This window comes from Lepus europaeus, chromosome X (assembly GCF_033115175.1).
Source record: "Lepus europaeus isolate LE1 chromosome X, mLepTim1.pri, whole genome shotgun sequence".
Lineage (NCBI taxonomy): Eukaryota > Metazoa > Chordata > Mammalia > Lagomorpha > Leporidae > Lepus > Lepus europaeus.
Window position 1 is genome coordinate 32817968 of NC_084850.1, and position 22878 is coordinate 32840845.

At 41.2% G+C, this 22878-nt stretch overlaps 1 pseudogene; it reads left to right on the top strand.

The window, feature by feature from the left end:
* The first annotated feature begins 308 nt into the window (after positions 1-308).
* On the top strand, positions 309-5959 carry LOC133752545 (peptidyl-prolyl cis-trans isomerase A-like; annotated as a pseudogene).
* Positions 5960-22878: the final 16919 nt, after the last annotated feature.

Below are 22878 nucleotides of genomic sequence, written 5' to 3' on the forward strand. Positions count from 1 at the left end.
GGCAGGTGCTCTCAGGAAGCAAGAGTGGTGGACAAGGGAATGGAAACAGGGGAGGAGGGAGAGTCCACATAAACATGAGCTATGGAGTCGACCACAGCTGTGGGCAACTGTTTCCTCAGTGCTACTGGATGTCTGAGATGCTTTATGGCATGTGCATTAACACCATTTGCTGAAAATTATAAAGGGGAAAGCATTTGGTCATCAGCTCCTCATCTCCTGTACAGTATCTAGTGCAAAATAAAAATGTAGGACCCAGTGCAAAATAAAAATGCAGTTTGTCTTGTTTAAAAAATATTGTGAATTTGAAGATGGCAGTATCAGGCAGTATCAGGCCCTTGGGGCAAGGGCCAAGAGCCTTAGTGTACATCTTTAGCAAGAAAGGGTCACACCGAGCCTGTGTGAAGCTGGTTGGAGCCTGTATGGAACTAGGCACCACAGCTGTGCTAGGGTTAAAGGGTAAATCCAAGTGGATTTGAAATTTTTGCACAAGAGGATTCTAATAAACTTTGTCACTCTCTATGCCTTTCTTCACATTAGTTTTCTTTATAGTATTTGTTTATAGGTCCTTGCCCTATTTCCTCCACTCAAGTATAAACTCTGTGGAAACAGGGATTTTGTTTTATTTTTGTTGATGTTCACAGCACTTAGAACCATGCCTTGAGCATAGCAGGTGCTCGCTAAGTTTCTGTTGAAGGAATGGATGTATGAGAGCCAGGGCACAGTGGTTAAGATCCTGGGCTTTCAAGCCGGATGCCTTGGCTTGAATGATGCATGCCAATGTGTAAGGGGCTGCTAATATGTGCCAATGCCCCTCTTCTTTTGCCTCTGCCATACTTGAACAGGGAGCTGGTTTAAAGTGAACATCAATAACATTTCCAGCTCTGCAGATGAGCACACTTCAAGGGAACAAGGCATCTCCTAACTGCTTGTCTAGAGGAGAATGCTGGACAAGGATTAGCCTCAGTGATTGTGGTACAAACACAGGCTAGTCTATGCCTGCATGGGTATGAGATTTCTGCCTCTTCTAATGGCTTCCTGTGTACTAGGAACACAGACACAAAGATTCCAGAGTATAGGAAGAAGAGGTTCCAGGCCAGTAGGCTGGCCTCTTTGAACACCAGAGCAGCCTCAGAAATTCCCAAGTGGTTAACATAATTTTGAGTGTTATACTCAAAATTTTGGCTTTGGAAGACGAATGGATATTTGTAATTAATTTAGTGAATGAGGGATACACCCCAAGTATCAATTGTTGCTTGTTGGTGTTCTGATGGTTGCTGGGACCACAAGTTGGCTTGGTCATGCAGGTCTCAGAATGTAAACACAAAGGAGTCACTGTACACTTACTCCCCATGTAGGATCTCTGTCCTTGATGTGTTGTACTATGTGAATTAACGGCATAACTAGTAATCAAATAGTACTTTTACTTTGTGTTTCTGTGTGGGTGCAAACTGTTGAAATCTTTACTTAGTATATACTAAATTGATCTTCTTCTGTGTATAAAGATAATTGAAAATGAATCTTGATGTGAATGGAATGGGAGAGGGAGTGGGAGATGGGAGAGTTGCAGGTGGGAGGGAGGTTATGGGGGGAAAAAGCCACTATAATTCAAAAGTTGTACTTTGGAAATTTAAATTTATTAAATAAAAGTTAAAAAAACCCATGCACAGCTTTTACATAATAAATGTAATACATGTTATATTATGTTTTCATTATTGTAAAGTTATCATAAAATTATTAGAAAAAGTGGCTATTTTAACTTTTTAAATATTGTTTCACTGATGTTGGCTTCCCATTCCTTCAGAGACAATGTATTCAAATCTCAAAATCACAGAACAGAAAGGTCCTAGATACAAATAATCAGGGATAATAGCTCTTGTCTTGACTGTTGAGGAACAGTTTTTTTTTTTTCATACAATTTATTGAACTCTTTACTTAGTATAAAGTTAATCTTCTGCATATAAAGTTAATTGAAAATAGATCTTAGTAAACTACAAGACTGTAAATAAGAGAGAGAGGAGGAAGAGAGGTGGAAGTGTGGGTGGGAAGATGGGTACAGCAGGAAGAATCACTGTATTCCCAAACTGTATTTATGAAATGCATGGAGTTTGTATTCCTTTAATAAAAGGTTTCTTTGGAAAACAAGCAAACAAACAAAACAAACAAAAAAACCCACAACGGTAACGTGTCTTGGTCATTTGGATGTGGGCTCATACCTATTGTTGAAAACAGGGTGAAGGGGTAGACAGATGGACAAGAGTGAAAAGACAGGAACTCTAGTCAAGAGAATAGTCAACATGGTAGTAAATCTTTCTGATCTAAGACAGGATACAAAGAAAGGATGCTGCTTTCTGTTTAACAGACCAATCATATTTTCATAACAGGCTAGAGTTTGGGGGGAGAGAGGTGGGGGAAGAGGAGGAATGTTGTAGAGGACTTAAGGTCAGAACTTCTGAGGCTTTACCAAATGTCATGCTCTGGTCAGATCAGAGGAGGAACTTGAGAATACCACAGATCTCTTTATTCCTTCATAGCTCCCCCTTTCTCTGTTCCAGAGGAGCTGAGAAAAGGTGCAAGCACTACCTAACACAATCTGTGCCCACATGGGATTTTGGCATTAACATAGTTGGAGAAGAACAGTGCAGTTATTCATCATTTTTCTTGTCTGTTTCTCATGATCACCTAACTTTCTCTAGGTCGTGGCTTTGGTTGGGTAAAGGGTGTCAACTAGCAGAATTACGTGCAGGGTTGGTGCTATGGTACAGCTAGTTAAGTAACTGCCTGTGATGCTGGCACACTATATGAGCACTGGTTTGAGACTTGGCTGCTCCACTTCCAATACAGCTCTCTGCTAATGCTCCTTGGAAAGCAGCAGATGATGACCAAAGTTCTTGGGCCCCTGTACCCACATGAGAGACTAGCTTGTAGCTCTGTGTTCTGGGCCTGGCTTAGGCCTGGCCTATTCCCTGCCATTGTAGCCATTTAGGGGAGTGAACCAGCAGATCTCCTTCACTCTCTCATTCTCGTGTGTGTGTGTGTGTGTGTGTGTGAGTTTCCCTCTCTCCTTGTAATTCTGTCTTTCAAATAAATAAAATTTTTAAAAAATTTCATGCCATCATAGAACTTTTGCTGGAACAGCTCTTCCTCCCAGTGAATGTTTTGAGTGTGCAAACAGCTAAGTAGGATGGTCTCCAATTTCCATATGTGCCAAAGACTGCCAGCTAATTACAGAAACATGTTCTTTGGGGTGCACATTGTGGCATAGCAGGTAAAGCTGCCTCCTGCGATGTTGGCATCCCAAATGGGTACCAGGTCATGTCCTGGCTGCTCCACTTCTGATCCAGCTTCTTGTTAATGGCCTGGGAAAAGCAGCAGAAGATGGCTCAAGTGTTTGGGCTCCTGCCACCCACAAGGGAGGCCCAGAAGAAGCTTCTGGCTCCTGGCTTCAGCCTGGTCCAGCACTGGCCATTGCAGCCAATTAGGGATTGAACAAATAGATGATCGATCTCTCTCTCTCTCTCTCTCTCTCTGACTGTCAACGTGTTCTTATTTTCTGCCTAGGAAAATGATTGACTGGTACTGATACCTACAATCATGCCTTGTGTAGTAGATTTAGCTTTTGGACTCAGTTCGTTCCAGGAAAATGTGAATGGAAGTGATGTGTGCCATTTCCAGGCATTAAGAGAGTTAATAAGACTTCTTCACCTTTCAACCCATGATAATCTAACTTTGATCAAGAAGACGATGAGAACAATCTAAAAAGGATGCACAAGAGATCTGAACAGATATTTCTCAAAAGCAGACATGCAAATAGGGAACAGATATATGGAAAAATATTCAACATCACTAATCATTAGGGACATGCAAATTAAAACCACAAGGAAATGCCGTCTCACACCTGTCAGACTGGCAGTTGTCAAAAAGACAAAAGAGAACATGTGTTGGTGAGGATATGGAGAAAAGGGAACTTTGAACACCGTTGGTGGGAATGTCAATTAGTACAGCCATTATGGAGAACAGTATAGAGATTCCTTAAAGAAATTAAAAATAGAACTACCATCTTTGAGGCTGGCAGAGTGAGATGGCAGTTGAGTAAGATTCTCTGGTGATCATATTCCCACAGAGACACCAATTTGAACAGATTTTCACTCACCAAGTCACTCTCACAAGAACTACAGAAGCTAGATGAGAGACCACAGTGCCTGGTTTCAGTACAATAATGATAAAGGTGGAATTTAAGAAAGTAGGAAAGAAAGAGTTTTCCACACAGCATGAAGTGAGATGCCTCCTGCTTGGGGGACAGAGGGAGAATTGAATCACAGTGTCAGGCCCACTATAGCCAAAAACAAAACAAAACAAAATCAGAGTTACACTGGGGCTGTGGGGCTACACCTGTAGACTAGGGATTTGGAACTTCCATGAACCTTGAGCTGCTTCTGAGAGAACCGGAGAAGGAGTTTAGCATTGTGCATTGGAGCTCCGAGCTGGGCCTGCCATTTTGAGACTGAGCACCGGATAAAGTCCAAAAGCCTCTGTTGCTTGCAGAACCTCGAGACTTGCCTGGCATGAAATGGAGGCCTGCGCTCCAGTGGGGTGGACTCCAGTGTGAATCCCCAGTGGCTTTAGGCAGGCCTGGCATGCCTGGCGTGAATTCCCAGGACTTCATGTGGCCTGGTGGCTGTCAGCCAGGCTGGTGCCAGTCTGAGCAGCCAGGCTGTTTCCTCTGTCATCCTCCTCCAACCTTGGGCAGGCAGCAAGGAACCACAGGAGTATGTCTCCCAGTACTGGGCTGACAAAACCCAACACTGAGCATATCCTAACAACTTTAGGCCAATACCCTTGATAAACTTAGATGCAAATATCTTTAACAAAATGCGAGCAAACGGAATCCAGCAGCACATTAAAACGATTATTCATCATGATCAAGTAGGATTCATTCTAGGGATGCAAGAATGGTTCAACATATGCAAATCAATAAATGTGATATACCATATCAAGGCAATGAAGGGCAAAAATCATATGATCAACTCAAGAGAAGTAGAAAATGAATCTGATAAAACCCAACATCCATTTATGATTTACAAAACTCTTAACAAGTTAGGTATAGAAGAAGCATACCTCAACATAATAAAAGTCATATATAACAGGACAACAGTTAGCATTATACCGTATGTGGAAAACCTACAGGCTTTCTCTGTAAGATCTGGAACAAGACAAGAATGCTCACTTTTGCCACTTATATTTGACATAGTACTGGAAGTCCTAGCCAGAGCAATTATGCAAAAAAAAAAAAAAAAGAAAAGAAAGAAATAAAGGGCATCCAAATTGGAAAGGAAGAAGCAGCCAAATTTTCACTGTTTGCAAATGACGTGATCTTAATATAGAAAAACACAAAGACTCCACCAAAACATTGATTAGAATAAACAAATTCAGGCTCTTTTTTTTTCCTGGCAGATGCCATTGTCACCCAGAGCTGTCTGCTGTCAGCCATGGTCAACCCCACCAGATTCTTTGATGTAGCCATGGAAGGTGAGTCTTTAGGCCATGTCTCCTTCAAGCTATTTAAAGACAAAGTTCCAAAGACAGCAGAAAACTTTCACTCACTCGGAGCACTGGAGATAAAGGATTTGGTTATAAGGTTCCTGTTTTCACAGGATTATTCCAGGGTTTATGACTTTACATGTCATAATGGCACTGATGGCAAGTTCATCTATGCAGAGAAATTTGGTTATGAGAACTTGATCCTGAAGTATACAGGCCCTGGCATTTTTCCATGGCAAATGCTGCACCCAACACAAATGGTTCCCTGTTCTTCTATACTGCCAAGACTGAATGGTAGGATGGCAAGCATGTAGTCTGGCAGAGAGAGAGCATGAATATCATGCAAGCCATTGAGCACTTGGGGTCTGAGAATGGCAAGATCAGCAAGAAGACTACCATTGCCAACTGTAGACAACTCTAATTCATCTGATTTCTGATGCTTCTAGAGAGTACCCCTCCATCCCATCTCCTCATAATATCCTATAATTGTGCCATCACTCCAGTTCTTTGGATTCCATGTTTTCCTTAATCTTTCCTTCAAGTCAAGCTGGATTGCAGAGTTAAAGTTATGATCATGTAATAAAAAATGAATAACAGTTGTTTGTCAAAAAATCCAGCAAAGTTGCAGGGTGAAAAAGTCAATGTACAGGGGCCAGCGCTGTGGCTCAGTGGGTTAAGGCCCTGGCCTGAAGAGCTGACATCCCATATGGGCACTGGTTCAAGTCCCAGCTGCTCCACTTCCAATCTAGCCATCTTCTGTGGCCTGGGAAAACAGTGGAGGATGGCCCAAGTCTTTGGGCCCCTGCACCCACATGGAAGACCCAGAGGAGACTCCTGGCTCCTGGCTTAGGATTAACGCAGTTCCAGCTGTTGAGGCCAGCTGGGGAGTGAACCAGCAGGAGGTAGACCTCTCTCTGTCTCTACCTCTCTCTGTAACTCTTTCAAATAAATAAAATAAATCTTTAAAAAAAGTCAATGTACAATAATCAGTACACCAAAGGAATTTATCTGAGAAAGCAATTCCATTTCTAAAAGCTATAAAAAATAATAAAATGCATAGGTATAAATTTAACCAAACAGGTAAAAGATATCTACAGGAAAAATTATAAAACACTGAAGAAAGAAATTGAACAGGATGCAAAGTAATGGAAAGATACCCTGTGTATATGGATTGGAAGATTTAATATTATTAAAATGTTTACCCAAAGCTATTTACAGATTCAATGAAATTCCTATCAAAATACCAATGACATATTTCATAAAACTAGAACTACTGTGATTTGTGTGGAACCACACAAGTCCCTGAATAACCAAAGGAATGTTGAACAAAAAGAACAGAGCAGGAGGCAATATACTACCTGACTTTAAAATTTATCACAGAACTACAGTAATTAAAGTAGATGCAACTGGCATAAAAACAGATGCATGGACCATTGGAACCAATAGAAATCGAGAAGTAAACGCACACAGCTACAACTGACTGATTTGACAAATGTGATAAGAACATGCAATGGAAAAAGGACAGTCTTTTCAATAAATGGAGCTGGAAAATTTGGATATCCACACTCAGAAGAATGAAGCTAGAACCATAGGTGTTGGCATTGGTGGTGTAGTGGGTAAAGCTTCTGCATGCAATGCTGTATCCCATATGGGCACTGGTTTAAGTCCTAGATGTTCCACTTCTGATCCAGCTCCCTGCTAATTGGCCTAGGAAAAGCAATGGAAGATGGCTCAGGTGCTTGGGCCCCTTGCCACCCAATGTGGGAGACTAGGATGAAGGTCCTGGCTCCTGGCTTTGGCCTGGCACAGCGCTGGCCATTGCAGCCATCTGGGGAGTGAAACAGCTCATGGAAAATCTCTCTCTCTTTCTTTCTCTCTCTGTAACTCTGACTTTAAAATAAATAATTAAGAAAAAAAGCTATACCCATATCTCTCACTATGTCCAAAAAAATCAACTCAAAATGGATGACACTTAAATGTAAGAACTGACTTTGAGGGGCCTGTACTGTGGCACAGTGGGTTAAAGCCTCGATCTGCAGCATCGACATCCTGTATGGATGCTGGTTCAAAGGCCAGCTGCTCCACTTCTGATCCAGCTCCCTGCTAATAAACCTGGGAAAGCAGCAGAGGATGGCTCAAGTCCTTGGGCCCCTGCACCCACTCGGGAGACCTAGAAGATGCTCCTGGCTCCTGGCTCCAGGCTCCTGGCTTGGGATCAGCTCAGCTCTGGTTGTTGCAGCCATTTAGGGAGAGAACCAAAGGATGGAAGATCTTTCTCTCTCTGTCTCTACCTCTCTCTGTAACTCTTTCAAATAAATAAAATAAATCTTTTAAGAACGGAACAGACTTTGAAACTATTAGAAGAAAACACAAGAGAAATACCTCATGACACTGAAATTGGCAAGGATTCCAAAAGTACAGGTACAGGAAGCAAAAGCAAAAATAGACAAATGAGAATCATCAAACTGAAGGAAACAATCAACAGAGCGATCCCTACATAATTGGGAGAAAATATTTTCATGTGATACATCTCACAAGAGTCTGTGGTTCACAGATACAATGCAATACTACTCAGCCATAAAAACGTGTGAAATCTTGTCACTTTGCAACACCATGACTGGAACTGGAGGTCATTAGGTTAAGTGAAATAAGCCAAGCACAGAAAGATAAGTATCACATGATCTCACTCATATGTGGCATCAAAAAAATAAAAGGTGATCTCATAGGAGGTGAAAATATAAGGTGGCTACCAGAAGCCAGAAAGGGAACAGTGGAGAGAAGGATGGGTAAAGGTTACGTAGCAGGTACTAATTGATGCATAGATGGATGTAAGGTGTTCTGGGGTTCTATTGCACAGTAAGATGACTACAGATAATGTTAATGTGCTGTATATTTCTCTATAAAAAGAACTAGAAGATGGGATCTTGGATGTTTTCACCATAAAGAAATGCTGAATGTTTGAGGAGATGATATATTTACCTTTATTGGACACTACAAAATATATACAAATAGACCTAACAGATATCTACAGAACTTTCCATCCTGCAGTTGCAGAATACACATTCTTCTCTCCAGTGCATGGAACCTTCTCTAGGATTGACCACATGCTAGGCCAAGTATCAGCAAATTTAAAAAAAAAATCAAAATCATACCATGCATCTTCTTGGACCACAATGCAATGAAGCTGGAAATCAACAACTCAAAAATCTCTGCATCATATGCAAACACATGGAGAATGAACAACATGTTCCTGAATGAACAATGGGTCATAGAAGAAATCAAAAGAGAAATCAAAAGATTTCTGGAAACAAATGAAGATGACAATACAACATACCAAAATTTGTGGGATATGGCAAATGCAATGTTAAGAGGAAAGTTTATAGCAATTGGTGCCTACATCAAGAAACTGGAAAGCCACCAAATAAATGAACTATCTATTAACCTCAAGGATCTAGAAAAACAACAGCAAATCAAACCCAAAATCAGTAGAAGGAAAGAAATAATTAAAATTAGAAAAGAAATCAACAACAAAATTGAAATAAAAAAAACAATACAAAAGATCAGTAAAATGAAGATCTGTTTTTTTTAAAATAAACAAAATTGACACAGCATTGGCCCAACTAACCAAAAAAAAAGGAGAGAGAAGACCCAAATCAAATTAGAGATGAAAAAGGAAATGTAGCAGCAGACACCTCAGAAATAAAAAGAATCATCAGAAATTACTACAAAGAGCTGTATGCCAACAAACTGGGAAACCTAGAAGAAATGGATAGATTCCTAGACACATACAAACTTACCTAAACTGAGCCATGAAGACATAGAACCTAAACAGACCCATAACCATGACAGAAATTAATCAGTAGTAAAGACCCTTCCAACAACAACAAAAAAACCCAGGACCAGATGGCTTCACTGCTGAATTCTACCAGACATTTAAAGAATTAACTCCAATTCTTCTCAAGTTATTCAAAACTGTTGAAAGGGAGGGAATCCTCTCAAATTCTTTCTATGAAGTTGTAGCCGTTGAATTCTCTACAATGTAGCAGTGGGTTCCTTTCTGAGAAGAGCAGCGTGGTGGGGGCAAGAGGCGCGGAGTCAACACACAGACCCCGGGAGTCCGGTGAGAGCAGGCTTGAGGTGAGCAGCCTGCAGACTCGTTTATTACAGTTGATACAAAGCTTATATAGCCAAGACCAGCCAATCTGGTCAAGGGGCGGTCTATACCCCAACCAATCACAGCCTGTTGCCAGGCAGTTTCCAGAGCCATCCAATCACAGCCTGTCGCCAGGCAGTTTCAAATCCATCCAATCACAGCCTGTTGCCAGGCAGTTTCCAAAGCCAGGTGGGTTTCAAAGCCATTCCTGACTAACTGACGCTTGCTTGCCAGTGGCCACCTTGGCATGGCCTTCTCATTCCACTACATTTCCCCCTTTTCGTTTATTTTTGAGCAACGGGAGGCATGATTCTTGGCCATACCATTGTTGACCCCGTTTCCATGTGGTCTCCGTATGCAGCTGTGCCTGTCTTAGGTTGTCCCCCAGGGGATCTTACCCGTCATTGACTAACCAGCGCTCAAATCGAGAGACCACAGGATTGCTTGCTCAGATAGGGGTAGGAATGAGGAATAACGGTTATCAGGAATGGCATGACCGCACACAGGCTGTGGGCCATTGGAGTGGCTGACCAGAGCTAGTGGGGTACACAATGGTAACAGATGTGGCTATGGGCAGTTTCTTAGGGTAGGATGATAGGGCAGGTGCGTCTGCTAACAAGGCGGAGTCTCGGTCTTGTTCAGCTGGTTCTGGTTGGCTGTCAGTTGCAGGCTTGATGTTTCTGGCTGGTACCCAAATGGGCTGTTCTGCATTCTCTGGAAAGACACAAGCATATCCTCGACCCTTGGTTAATAGAAGCCTTTTTACAGGTGTTGGAATCCAGGGCCTGAATTTTGCGTACACTTCGACGTTAACAGCAAACATGCTGATGCCATGGGATCTAGCGGCTGCCCTGAGATATTGGGGTGCCCGAGGAATGCCACAAATGTGGGGATCCTCACTGGGTGCGGATGGGATGACCTCGCATGAGTTATTGTGTAGAGGTCCTCTTAGTTCATCCCACGGGTATGTGGGGGGTGGCTGAATAGGCATTGCTACCTTGTTTGCTACGTTGTTTTTTTCACTGTCGGAGCTCTCTCTCCCTAAGTCCTCAACCATTGTCTGTGAGACAGGGACCTGGAGTGTCAGGCTCCTATCACTCACAGATTCACGATCTTTGATAATCTGCACAGGATTCTGAGAGGGGGGTATCTTTCCCATGTCTGAGCGCTTAAGAGCGGCACGGTACGCCAACTCTAGCCAGAGGAAAGACACATACAGCACTGCTACTGTAACAAAGCAAATTCCTAGCACCTCAACTGTGGATGGCATTTTGTAGGAGGTTTCCCTATGCTAGACAAACAGATAGTGGTGTATCAGATCGTACGTATGTCCTGTGCTTAGTGGGGGACTTCCTTGATTCGTTAGGTCAAGGCCGTATGCCCACACGGTGTCTCCGGAGCGTCACCTCTCTCGAGTGAGGGAAGATGACTTGGTTCCGAATTCTGGGATGATCAGTCCCTTATGTGAATTCGCCGGGCGAACGGAAAGTAAAAGGAGGAGCCGAGAAGCGACATACGCTTCAGGGCGGTGTGTGCTAACCTGGGGTCTCTTAGACCGAGGACAAGGACAAGGAAAGGGGCGTAGGAGGGGGTTCTGTGCTCACCCTCACAGAACCGAACAGCACACCAAACACCGAGGGGCCTACTTGCCGAAATCCAGGGGGGACCTCGCCGAGTCCGACACGCTGTTTCTTTCTCAGTCACGTTGGCGGGCCAGATGTAGCCGTTGAATTCTCTACAATGTAGCAGTGGGTTCGTTTCTGAGAAGAGCAGCGTGGTGGGGGCAAGAGGCGCGGAGTCAACACACAGACCCCGGGAGTAGGGTGAAAGCAGGCTTGAGGCGAGCAGCCCACAGACTCGTTTATTACAGTTGGTACAACAGCTTATATAGCCAAGACCAGCCAATCTGGTCAAGGGCGGTCTATACCCCAACCAATCACAGCCTGTTGCCAGGCAGTTTCCAAAGCCATCCAATCACAGCCTGTTGCCAGGCAGTTTCAAATCCATCCAATCACAGCCTGTTGCCAGGCAGTTTCCAAAGCCAGGTGGGTTTCAAAGCCATTCCTGACTAACTGACGCTTGCTTGCCAGTGGCCACCTTGGCATGGCCTTCTCATTCCACTACATGAAGTCAGCATCACCTTAATTCCTAAATCCAGAAAAGATACAACAGAGGAAGGGAACTACAGACCAATTTCCCTCATGAACATAGATGCAAACATCCTCAACAAGATTCTGGTCAATTGAATCTAACAGCACATCAGAAAGATCACTCACCTAGACCAAGAGGGATTTATCCCTGATGTGCAGGGATGGTTCAACATTTGCAAATCAATCAAAGTGATACATCACATTAACAAATTGGAGAACAATAACCATATGATTATCTCAATAGATGCAGAGAAAGCGTTGGACAAAATACAACACCCTTTTATGATGAAAACTCTAAGCAAATTGGGTCTAGAAGGAATGTTCTTCAACACAATGAAGGCAGTTTATGACAAACCCATGGCCAGTGTCCTATGGAATTTGGGAAAAGTTGGAAGCATTCCCACTGAGATCTAGAACCAGACAAGGATGCCCACTCTCACCATTGCTAGTCAATATAGTCCTGGAAGTTCTAGCCAGAACCATCAGGCAAGAAAAAGAATTCAAAGGGATTCAAATTGGTAAAGATGAGGTCAAACTATCCCTATTTGCAGATGATACAATTCTATATATAGGGGACCCAAAAGACTCCACTAAGAGACTACTGGAACTCATAGGAGAGTTTGGTAAAATAGCAGGATATAAAATCAACACACCAAAATGAACAGCCTTTGTATACACGGAAAATGCCACAGATGAGAAAGAACTTCTAAGATCAATCACATTTACAACAGCTACAAAATTCAAATACCTTGGAATAAATTTAACCAGGGGTGTCAAAGATCTCTACAATGAGAATTAGAAAACTTTAAATAAAGAAATATAAGGCACAAAAAATGGGAAAAAACTTCCATATTCATGGATTGGAAGAATCAATATCATCAAAATGCCCGTTCTTCTGAAAATAATTTACAGATTCAATGCAATATCAATAAAAATACCAAAGACATTCTTCTCAGATCTAGAAAAAAATGATGCTGAAATTCATTTGGAAACACAGAAGAACTTGAATAGCTAAAACAATCTTATACAACAACAAAAAAAGCTGGAGGCATCACAATACAAGATTTCAAGACATACTACAAGACAGTTATAATCAAAACAGCTTGGTACTGGTACAAAAACAGATTGATAGACCAATGGAACAAAATAGAAATGCCATATATCAATGCAAGCATCTACAATCAACTTATATTCGACCAAGGAGCTAAAACCATTTGCTGGAGCAAGGAAAGTCTCTTCAACAAATGGTACTGAGAAAACTGGATTTCCACATGCAGAAGTATGAAGCAGGACCCCTACCTTACACTTTATACAAAAGTTAATTCAAAATGGATTAAGGACCTAAATCTATGACCTGATACCATCAAATTACTAGAGAGCATTGGGGAAACCCTGCAAGACGTTGGCACAGGCAAAGAGTTCCTGCAAAAGACCCCAGAGGCACAGGCAATAAAAGCCAGAATTAACAAATGGGATTACATCAAATTGAGAAGCTTCTGTACAGCAAAAGAAACAGGAAACTAAGGAGGCAACTGACAGATTGGGAGAAATTATTTGGAAACTATGCAACTGATAAAGGATTAATAACCAGAATATATATAAAGTGATCAAGAAACTCAACAACAACAAAACAAACAACCCGGTCAAAAAAATGGGCTAAGGACTTAAACAGACCTTTCTCAAAAGAGGAAATACAAATGGCCAACAGATACATGAAAAATGCTCAGGATCACTAGAAATCAGGGAAATGCAAATCAAGACCACAATGAGGTTTCACCTCACCACAGTTAGAATGGCTTTCATACAGAAATCAATAAACAACAAATGCTGGTGAGGATGTGGGGGGAAAGGTACCCTAATCCACTGTTGGTTGGAATGCAAACTGGTAAAACCACTATGGAAGACAGTTTGGAGATAACTCAGAAATCTGAATATAGTCCCACCATACGAACCAGCCATCTCACTCCTTGGAATTTACCCAAGGGAAATGAAATCAGCAAATAAAAGAATTATCTGCACCTGCATGTTTATTGCAACTCAATTCACAATAGCTAAGACTTAAATCAACCTAAATGCCCATCAATGGAAGACTGGATGGAGAAATTATGGGATATATACTCTATGGGATACAACACAGCGATAAAAAAAATCCAGTCATTTGCAACAAAATGAACGAATCTGGAAAACATTGTACTTAGTGAAATAAGCCAATTCCAAAGGGACAAATACCATATGTTCCCCTTGATCTGTGATAACAGAGAGCCTAAAAGGAAACCTTCAGAAGTGAAATAGACACTATGAGAAGCAATAACTTGGACAGCCCTTGTCTTGACTGTTGAGGAACAGTTTATTATTTTATTTTTTTACTTAACCCCATTGGTTGAACTCTTTACTGAACATAGAATTAATCATAGGTATATAAAGTCAACTGAAAATAGATCCCAGTAAAAAATAAGAGTGGGAATAAGAGAGGGATGAGCTGTACAGTTCGGCACACATTCCCATGGACTTATCCCTAAGAGTAAAGCTAAAAACTTGCCGTAGGACTCCAAATCGCATTAAGATGGTGGTACTAATGCCATCTTATGTGCTAAAGTGATCATATTAAGTGTGTAATTGATCATATAGATAGGATTAAGTGTCAAATGGATCACGTAAATAAGACCAGTGTCTGGTAATAACAATAGATAGAATTAAAAAGGAGAAAATTTTCCAACATGGGAAACAGTCTACACAGCAGATTCATAGACTGACAAACGCCCTAAACAGCACCCTAACCTCAGAATCAGCCCTTCAGCCCTTAAGGCATTTGGATCCCGCTGAAAAGCCCATGAGAGCATTTCAGGCATGGAAAGCCAAGACACTGTGGCAACAAATGTCTTACATGAAGGCTCTCTGTGAGTGAGGCCCTAGTAGAAAGAAGGGGCCATCAAAGAAGGAGGTACTTTTCTCTGAAGGGAGGAGAGAACTTCCACTTTGACTATGGCTCTGCCTAAATACTGACGAAGTTTGTGGATTCAAAAGGCTTCCATAGCCTTTCCAGCTCATGTCAAGAGCCTCGAGTGATCACTGATGTCATACATAAGAGTGTTAATTGTTAAATCAACAACAGGAGTCACTGTGCACTTACTCCCATGTAGGAGCTCTGTCCTTAATGAGTTGTACTATGAGAATTAACTGTAAAACTTGTTCTCAAACAGTACTTTATACTTGTGTGTGTGTGTGTGCAAATTGTTGAAATCTTTACTTAGTATTGAGTTGGTCTTCTGTATATAAAGTTAATTAAAAACAAATCTTAATGAAGAATGGGATGGAAGAGGGAGTAGGAGGTGGGATGGGAGTGGGGGTGGGAGGGCAGGTGTAGGGGGGAAGAACCACTATATTCCTAAAGCTGTACCTATGAAATTTGCATTCAGTAAATAAAAGCTTTCTTAAAAAAGGTAATAAAAAAGATGGCCGGCGCCGTGGCTCACTAGGCTAATCCTCTGCCTGCGGTGCTGGCACACCGGGTTCTAGTCCCGGTCAGGGCGCTGGATTCTGTCCCAGTTGCTCCTCTTCCTGTCCAGCTCTCTGCTGTGGCCCGGGAGTGCAGTGGAGGATGGCCCAAGTTCTTGGGCCCTGCACCTGCATGGGAGACCAGGAGAAGCACCTGGCTCCTGCCTTCAGATCAGAGTAGTGTGCCGGCCGCAGCGTGCTGGCCATGGTGGCCATTGAGGGGTGAACCAATGGAAAAGGAAGACCTTTCTCTCTGTCTCTCTCTCTCACTGTCCACTCTGCCTGTCAAAAAAAAAAAAAGCTCATATAAAAGATTTTTAAAAAGGGCAATGCAGTATCAGGGAAAGGGCCTTTCTCATTGGTGAAACAATACCCTTGGAATGAACATTTTCCTGAAAAGCACCATTAGCAGCAGCAAAATGTTCTCTCAAAAGACTGTTTTTGTTTATTTAACAGAATTTATTGAGCACTTACTATGTGACAGGTAATAGATATTGGGAATCCAATTGTTAAGAGATAGTAATTCAGGGCCAGTGCTGTGGAATAGTGGGAGAAGCTGCCACCTGCAGTGCTGGCATACCATATGGGTGCCAGTTCGAGTCCCAGCTGCTCCACTTCCGATTCAGCTTTCTGTTAGGCCCGAGAAAGCAGTAGAAGATGGCCCAAGTCCTTGGGCCCCTGCACCCATGTGGGAGACCCAGAAGTTCCTGGCTCCTAGCTTCAGATCAGCTCAGCACCAGTCCTTGTGGCCATCTGGGGAGTGAATCATCAGATGGAAGACCTCTCCCCCCGCCCCCGCCTCTGTCCTTGGCCTTTCAAATAAATAAAATAAACCTTTAGAAAAGCGATATTAATTCAGCAAAGTTCCAGTATACAAAATCAACACACAATCAGCTGTGTTTCTATACACTGACAATGAGCAATCGTTGAAGGAAATTAAGACAACAGTGTCAGTTATAACATTGTCAAAAAGAATAGAATACTTAGGGATACAACTAAGGAGATGAAAGACTTGTACAGTGAAAACTACCAATTGTTCCTGAAATTATAGATGCACAAATAAATGGAAAGACATCTCAATTTACAGAATGGAAGACTTGATGTTAAGATGTCAATACTACTCAGTGATCTACAAATTCAGTACAAACCCTATCAAAACCCCAATAGTGTTTCTTTGCAGAAATAGAACAATTCAACCTAAAATTCTGGGGTATCTCATGAGGGCCTTGAATTAGTAAAACAATTTGGAAAATGAAGAACAAAGGTGAAGGCCTCACACTTTCTGATTTCAGTACTTACAGTGTATTATGGTAAGGTTAATCAAAACAGTATGGAACTGGTATAAGGACACACATTTAGAACAATGGGATAGAATATAGATCCTAGAAGGAAACCTTTGCATGTATGATCAAATTAGCTTTGATAATAGGGCTAAGGCCATGGCATGGGGGAAAGACAATATTTTCAATAAGTTGTTTTTAGAAAACTGGATATCCACAATTAAGGAACTGAACCACGCCCTGAAATGCTTTGGGGCCAATTCACAAAATGGTGATTGTTGCAAAACCAAACCATGACAGATGGGAAGATGTTGTTGTAAATCTACAAGGACTGATTGAATTGAACCTTGTTCCTGCTAGGTTTTCTATGGTTGATTTTGTTTTGTATGACTGGGTAGCATTTTCAATCCCCAAAGGTCTTTGAAGTCATTTGACGTGATTTGAATATATCGTGTGTGTGTGTGTGTGTGTGTGTGGTATAGCTGTGAGTGGTATGCTGGCAGATGTTTAGAACTCATCATGCAGGCTCTAGGATCCTGATTCATACCAGTTGCCAATTTCCATAGTGTAAATACTTTCACCTTAGTCAAATTGAAGCAGCCAATTTGCCATTACCGAATGTAGAATTAGGAGGACATATATATTATGAGCTTTCAAAAGCCCCTGCAAGCAGGCTCCAGTACACCAGTTGGTGTAGGGACTGGTGAAGAGAGAAGCAGAATAAGGTATGAGAGAGGGCAGATATAAAATGGAAAAGCAAAGGAACACTTTTAAAAACTCTAAAGTATGAGCAAGGTCAGAGGTTTGGATAATTTTGAATTACCTAATTAGCCTCCTGAAAACAACTTCCTGAGGTTGTTGTTAAACCTCAATGACAAATACCTTTAGTTTACTTTTCAGGAGATTTCTAAGCACCAAACTTGCATGTTAAAACAGGTGCTCACTTTGAAGCAAATCAGAATAGTGGTTACCTCTCAGGTATAGGTAGGAAGCTTTCTGGGGTGCTGAAAACTTTCCATTTCTTGTCTGAATGGTGATTCCTTGTATGTTCATTTACATCTCAATAATAAATAAAGCATCAGGAGAAAAGGACCTTCTCATTTTGGACCTCCCCCCCTCTCTTAAATATTTCTTCTAGGTGTATATTAGATTAAAAATAATGGGAAGGAGGTGGGAGGCAGGGAAGGAATAAAAATTATCTTATTAGGTGATGTACATACCAGTAACTGTACTATATATAAAATGTGTTTTTGCACAGTGTACATTTTACACAGTGCATTATTCATTACACACACGGTGATATTAGCTAGGAAATTGGGATCAGGTAAATAACACCAGGAAGTAATGACTGTTGGCATTACATGTAGTAATCCGTTTTCCTGGAACAAACTGCAAATGTATTCTGTTTTGAATTAATACAGTATCTTAAATTTTATCCATAAAAATGACTTATGAGATTGAATCCATTAGTTTAATGGAATATCACAATCATCATTCCAAACTTATTTATATTGCAATCAGTAGAATGGGATGTCTCTTCTGAAAAAGAAGATGAATGTGAATGCCAAAGATTTTCTCTTATTTAATTTTAATAATTGTAAATCATCATATGTGATACGTATTTTTCATATTTGTGTCTGTAAGAAAATCTCACCAGAGAAAATAGAAGAGGGAAAAAACCCCTTTAAGACTTAGAAACTGTTCCTCTCAGTTGGCTTTAGGGCTTTCAGCTTCTGCCAGGGAATGGCAGCATTAAGTCTTGGCCTCTCACTGGGCCAGGAGTTATGGACAAAGGAAGGACTATGGTGTCACACTCCATGTTCGAACCATTTCAGAGAAGCCTTGTTACTCACTGGAGTATTTGTCAAGATTAGAGCTTCCAATCAGGGTCTTTGAAGATCTAGGAATGAATTCCTTTAGGAAAGAATGTTCACAAAAGGCTGGGTGGGATGTTGTCTACTGTGTCACCTCTGGGAACTTGCCAACTGGCAGGATTGAAATTTCACTTACAAGTTGTGTTTAACAAGTTTTTTTTAGCTTCTCTGTGCCTCAGTTTCCTTATTTATAAGAGTACATATGTCATAGACTTGTTGTGCTAAATATATAAAGTGTTTCTCATACCAAGACATGATTGATTTTTATGATATCATCAAATCTCTTATATGACATTGTGAAGCAAGGTCTTAGTAAATTTAGAGGAAAATAAGTTCTGTAATGGACATCATTTTCCTCCAGAGATGTATTAATGTACTTTCCTCTTTTACTTTTTCAGACACGTAAGCTTCTTTCTAGTTGACTCATAGTATCTGTCTGCCCAGACGTGGTGGGAGGAAGGTGGAATTAGGACTTGAATAGAAAGAATTTAAAGAGAAAAAAAAGTGGTATTCCATTTCTGGCTTCCAAAATAGGATTCTCAAGTTCAAAACAAGAAAAGAGGCCTGAAAGCCCGACTTTATTAACACGGAAAGAGATTTTCTAAATTCCTTTATCTTTTTTATCTTATAAAGAAGACCTGAGTTGAGGCAATCATGGAATTTAACCTAAGGGCCCCTTAGGCCAGACAAAGTAGAGGGAGAGGGATTATAGAGCCTGCTTCTCCAATTCCTCTGGACTGCAGGAGGAATAGGAGAGAGAGGCAAAGTAGCAGAAAGCTCCCCTTTGGGGCAAAGTTCTAGAATAATGAGGCATCTGCTTTTTTTTTCACTTTAGGCCTCGGGAGGAGATGAATATAAAAGATGCAAAGTAAATGTGGTTGGATAAGAATCCTTCTGCAGAGAGAGTGCTGGAGGATAGCACTTCAGAGCTCCCTCGGGTCTCTGCAATACAGAAGGTAGACTGTGGAGGAGCCAAGATGGCGGGATAGTGAGGGAGCGCACTGATAGTCTGGGAAAAGATAGTTTAATAAAAGTGGAGTTACTGCAGTCTCAGGAAAAGGCTCGGGAAAAAATTACAGAGGAAACTCTTCCGGATCTAGTGGATGTGACACGGAGGACCTACAGAGAGAGCAAGGACACCCATGGCGCAGAAGCTGAGGCATGGGAGCCGAGGTGTGAAAGCCAACGCAGAAGCCAAGCCACGGAAGCTGAGCTGTGGAGTCTGTGTGCCAGCACTGGAAGGGGAGGTGAGACAAAAACCTCGGTAACCTGAGTCATTTGCAGGGAAAGGCAGAAAGAGCCTAGAGGGAACAAGGCTTGAAGCCCTGCTGGGGAAAGTTCACCAGGATGACTGGAGGATAGAAAAAAAAAACCAAATAAATAAGGGGAACCTGCAAGGACACTAGCCTCTCTCTCCACGCACCTTACAAAGCCGAGCAAGACAAAGAGCAGGTGCCATTTTGGACATATTTAAGCGGCACCCGCCATCAGCCAAGCAGAAAAAACTGACTCTGGTGGGGAGAATTCACTGGAGGATAGAACCTAGTGAAAGTGTGGAGCTAATGAACTGAGACTGTGAAAATCTAAGGGTGGGTGAGAGAACTCACCGAGTACACAAACTCGGTAACCTTGGCAACCCGGTGAGAGACTGCTGAGAAATTTGAGACCACACTGAGGGCTGCATAGACCCTTTGTGTGGTCCTTGGGGTAGAGCAGACTAATACCCACAGGGGCCAGATTTCATACATCAACTACCCTCAATTCCACTCAGCTGTGCAGAATTACTTCCCTTCTGAGTCAAAAGAGAGAGAGAGAGAGAGAGAGAGAGAGAGAGAGAGAGAGAGAGAAAACGAGAGAGAGAAAACGAGAGAGAGCGAACAAGAGAGAGAGAACAAACTGGGTGAGTAACCTTTGGCACACCCTTAACCCTGAAGAACCAAACAGAGCTCTCTGGCCACACTCATCACAGCCTCTAAGGATCCATCAAAAGCAGACAGTCCACTTAATCTAGAGTCATAGTATTATGAGAAAAAGCACCACAGCGAAGGAAACAAAGAATATCTCCAATATGCCAAACAAACGCAGAAGCCGAGGTAACAAGAGCAAGGAAGACACTATGACGCCCCCAAATGAAAAAGACACCCCAATTCAAGATTATGAGGATGACGACATAGAAGAAATGCAAGAAGCAGATCTCAAAAAATTGATAAGAACATTAAGAAGTTCTCAAAAACAAATTCTTGAACTACAGAAATCCTTACTGGACAGGATAGAAAATCTCTCTCGTGAAAATGAAATATTAAGGAGGAATCAAAATGAAATGAAGCAACTAGTAGAACATGAAACTGTGATAGTGATGAGAAATCATAATGAAATGAAGAATTCAATAGATCAAATGACAAACACGTTAGAGAGCCTTAAAAACAGAATGAGTGAAGCAGAAGAGAGAATATCAGACTCAGAAGACAGAGAACAGGGAAGTAGGCAGTCAAACCAAAGAAAAGAAGAGGAAATTAGAAATCTAAAAAATATTGTAGGGAATCTACAGGATACTATTAAAAAACCCAACATTTGAGTTCTAGGAGTTCCTGAAGGCATGGAGAGAGAGAAAGGATTAGAAGACCTTTTTAATGAGATACTAGCAGAAAATTCCCCAGGTTTGGAGAAGGACAGAGACATCCTAGTACAGGAAGCTCATAGAACCCCTAATAAACATGACCAAAAGATCCTCACCACGACACATTGTAATTAAACTCACCACAGTGAAACAGAAAGAAAAGATTCTAAAATGTGCAAGAGAGAAATGCCAGATTACTCTCAGAGGATCTCCAATTAGACTCATAGCTGACTTCTCATCAGAAACCCTACAAGCTAGAAGGGAGTGGCGAGACATAGTCCAGGTACTAAGAGAGAAAAACTGCCAGCCCAGAATATTATATACTGCAAAGCTCTCATTTGTGAATGAAGGTGAAATAAAGACCTTTCACAGCAAACAGAAATTGAAAGAATTTGTCGCTGCTCGTCCAGCCCTGCAAAAAATGCTTAAAGATATGCTACACACAGAAACAGAAACATGGCCATCATTATGAAAGAAGGTAAAGGAAGAAAACCTACCAGTAAAAGATCATAGGAAGCTTAAAGCATATACTAGAAAATATCTTTGGGAAAATGGCAAGGCAAAATCACTACTTATCAATAGTCACATTGAACGTTAATGGACTTAATTCTCCAGTTAAAAGGTACAGACTTGCTGAATGGATTAAGGAACAAAAGCCATCTATTTGCTGCCTATAAGAAACACATCTTTCCAACAAAGATGCATGCAGACTGAAAGTGAAAGGTTGGAAAAAGATATTCCATGCCAACAGAATCCAAAAAAAAGCAGGTGTAGCCATATTAATATCAGACAAAATATACTTTAACACAAAAACTGTTAAGAGAGACAAAGAGGGGCACTATATAATGATTAAGGGTTCAATTCAACAGGAAGATGTAACTATTATAAATGTATATGCACCTAATTACAGGGTACCGGTTTATTTAAAAGCTATGTTAAGGGACTTAAAGGGACACTTAGATTCCAATACAATAGTACTGGGAGACTTCAATACTCCACTCTCAGAAATAGTCTGATCAACTGGACAGAAGATCAACAAGGAGACAGAAGATTTAAATGACACTATAGCCCAAATGGACCTAACAGATATCTATAGAACTTTTCATCCTACACAGAAAGCATTTACATTCCTTGCAGCAGTGCATGGAACCTTCTCTAGGATTGACCACATACTAGGCCATAAAGCAAGTCTCAGCAAATTTAAAAAAATTAGAATCACCAAGCAGCTTCTCAGACCACAGTGGAATGAAGGTGGAAATTAGCAACTCAGGAATCCCTAGAGCATATGCAAACACATGGAGACTGAACAACATGCTCCTGAATGAACACTGTGTCATAGAAGAAATCAAAAGAGAAATAAAAAACTTTCTGGAAGTAAATGAGAATAACAACACAACATATCAAAACTTATGGGATACGGCAAAAGCAGTGTTGAGAGGAAAGTTTATAGCAATAGGTGCCTACATCAAGAAATTGGAAAGGCACCAAATAAATGAACTTTCAATGCATCTCAAGGTTCTAGAAAGACTGCAGCAAACCAGACCCAAATCTAGTAGGAGAAGAGAAATAATTAAAATCAGAGAAGAAATCAACAGGATTGAATCAAAAAAATTACAAAAAATCAGCCAAGCGAAGAGCTGTTTTTTTGAAAAAATGAATAAAATCAACACACCATTGGCTCAACTAACTAAAAAAAGAAGAGACCCAAATCAATAAAATCAGAGATGAAAAAGGAAATGTAACAACACACACCACAGAAATAAAAAGAATC